At 39.8% G+C, this 2,999-nt stretch overlaps 1 pseudogene; it reads left to right on the forward strand.

Moving 5' to 3' along the window:
* Positions 1-804: 804 nt before the first annotated feature.
* LOC133375762 (5S ribosomal RNA) lies at positions 805-923 on the forward strand (annotated as a pseudogene).
* Positions 924-2,999: the final 2,076 nt, after the last annotated feature.

Below are 2,999 nucleotides of genomic sequence, written 5' to 3' on the forward strand. Positions count from 1 at the left end.
TGATGACATTATGTCATAATTCTGTCAATCAGACCTGACTTTATGACAGTGTCATAAAGCCAAATCAGAGTGAGGGCAAGAAACACTGCCTTACTCTTAATGGACTTTCTGATGATGCTACATAGGCATCAGATTTGACTATGTAATTATATCACAAGGCCAAATCAGTGAGGACAATGCTCTTATCCTCATTATGAATGGGTTAATATTTCTGCATTTTTTGCAGACACCCATTTTATTGGGGGAAATGTAAACCCCCACTTTAGCTTTGTCCTACTTTTTACTTCTTGATTACTGGAAGCTTGAGACTTTATAATTGATTTTATTACAAGATTACAACTTATACTTGTTCTCTTACTACAATAGGGACCAAAATTATCAGAGAATTTTCAAATTTGCATTTACCTGTTTTCTTAACCATATTTTAAGAGTCCACTAACAAGTTCTGTAAGCTACACATATCTACATGTGCACTTGATTTTATATCTTAACTGATAATGTCCTTTTTTGCAATCTTTCCCTGCTATTCTTCTTCCTTTCCAGACAATATAAATAGAATCCTCTATAGATACATTATCTTTTGATTTATTTTGCTTTCCTGACACAACTCATTTTGTAGACCTGTAATTGCACAAAAATCCAAATTTCAGTTACCATGCAAGTTGACCCTAATAGAGGGTACCGTTTGCCCAATAACTATTTAAAACAATTTCTGGAAAACTGAGTTGTTATGAGGTAATGGGTTTCCATAATATGTAACAAGAAGTCATCCTCTTTATTTTTGGTTTGGTAATAAGCATCCAAGGCTACAGCCATATTACCCTGAACAAGCCCGATCTTGTCTGATCTCGGAAGCTAAGCAGGGTCAGGTCTGGTTAGTACTTGGATGGGAGACCGACTGGGAATACCGGGTGCCGTAGGCTTAGAGGAAGGCAATGGTAAACCACCTCTGAATACCTCTTACTATGAAAACCCTATGAATATATATATATAGAAAGATTCATAGGGTCGCCATAAGTCGTAATCAACTTGAAGGCATATAATAACAATGAGCATTCCAGATGTATTTTTAAAAAAGTCCATTTGATTGTTGCTCCTTAAATCTTTTCTCTTGCACCTGAGAATTAGTTAATTTAAATTGCTTTACAGAGCAACCCTATCCTCAGTAGAAACTGGCTAAAGAACCTTAAGAAACAGTGTGAGTGCTATTCTGCTGGGGAAATGGAGGAACACAGATAGGATGATACTTACACCACAAAAGGTCCCCTGGCAAGCAGGCAGAAAGGTCCACCAATACGGAAATAGCACCAGTAATGTGGGGTCAAGGGAGTGGGGGGAAATGGGGCTTATCAGGAGTGGCTATTTCGCATCCACTGACACAATCAGTCAATGGAAGATCGTCAGTCAAAGGAAGGATAAAAGAAAAAGCTGTCTGCACCTGCCCACAAAAAAATGGTAGAGCATCTGATAGATTTTCACACACCCCTGGCATAGTTAGGATTGTTCTGCCCATAGAGTTACTTTGGGGTTGGACACCAATGTCTTTATAGAAAAGATATTAGGCAAAATAATAATTTAAAAGGGTGTTGGTTCTCAAAATAAGGCTTTGATTCAACCAAATCTAAAATTGTGGTTTGTTTAATTCTAGGATCATCTTACTATGGACTACAATTCAGCCTAATTTCCCTGCCACCTGTGAGAAAATGTTTAATGGTACAATACAATAGCTAACGGTCAGGGATGATGGGAGTTGTAGCACAGCAACATCTAGAAGGCCAGAGGTTATCCATTCCTGAACTAGATGGTTATCTTGAGATTTTAAAAAAGTAGATCATCATAAATGGCACACACAAGCCTTGGGCTGCTACTATTGCGTTGTAATATGAAAATCAGAAGCCAGACTCTCGCTCACGATCCAGTTTGGGTGTGGAGGCCTGTAACTCCTAAGGCCTGTAAGGTGTATTCAGTCCGATATGTAAGACTGGTGGCAGGTCAATGGACATTCCTGCTTGTGCAGTGGGGTGGGTACTAGATGAATTTGTCTCTCACTCCCTCTAGCTCTGAGATTGGTTCCACATATTAAATATTAAGGGCTAAGGTGGAAAGTGGAAGCCAGCCACCCTCCTACCAAGGAATCTGGTTGTAACGGGCAAGGAGGTGGGGGAATATCTTGACCACAAGACATGGGCAAGCTGAAGTTCTAGGAAGTATTACAGAAAGGGAGAAAGGAGATAGATATGTGGGCGCCACTTTTTATGGCAGCCACGTGTCCAGCATAATGTCTAGTTTGCGTATTTGTTAATTACATTTCAATCCCACCCTTCCTCCAAGGGGCTCAAGGTGATTACATGGTGCTCCCTCTCTTAATTTTATCCTCACAACAACCGTGTGAAGTAGGTTAGGCTAAGAGAGAGTGACCGGCCCAAGGTCACCCAATGCCCTCCATAGCCGAGTGGGGATTTGTACTCTGCTCTGCCACTCTAACCGCTATGCAACACTGACTCTAGTTCTGGCTACTAGTAAAAGCATCTAATTTATATTTTAATACCAAATATTTTATAGAAGGTTTATAAAAGGTCAAATTAGCGCAGTCGGTAAAAGGTGTACTTCGCCAAGGTGAGAATCCAGGTGAAAAACAACAGCAACACTAACATTAAATTATATATTTTATTCCAGTTTCTTTGCTTTCACAACAGGTTTCATCGTAAAAACTCCTAACGTGCATTTAACACTGAGACTTTGGGGAGGAAAGGTTTTTTATTTCACTACAAGGTAAAAGCACAAAGAAAATAATTAGAGGGAAGGGTGTGTGTGTGTGTGTGTAATCTGCATATAGCTTAGTGCATTACTGTGCATGTCTATCAGAAGAAAGCCCCACTGTGTTCAATGGAAATTATTATCAGGACAGGATATATAGGACAGGATCCTAAGGCTGAGAAGCTTTTTGCAACTCAGGAGAGCTGGCCCTCCCATTAGGCAGAGTAAGATTGCTACAACAG

The sequence above is a fragment of the Rhineura floridana genome, chromosome 1 (assembly GCF_030035675.1).
Source record: "Rhineura floridana isolate rRhiFlo1 chromosome 1, rRhiFlo1.hap2, whole genome shotgun sequence".
NCBI lineage: Eukaryota > Metazoa > Chordata > Lepidosauria > Squamata > Rhineuridae > Rhineura > Rhineura floridana.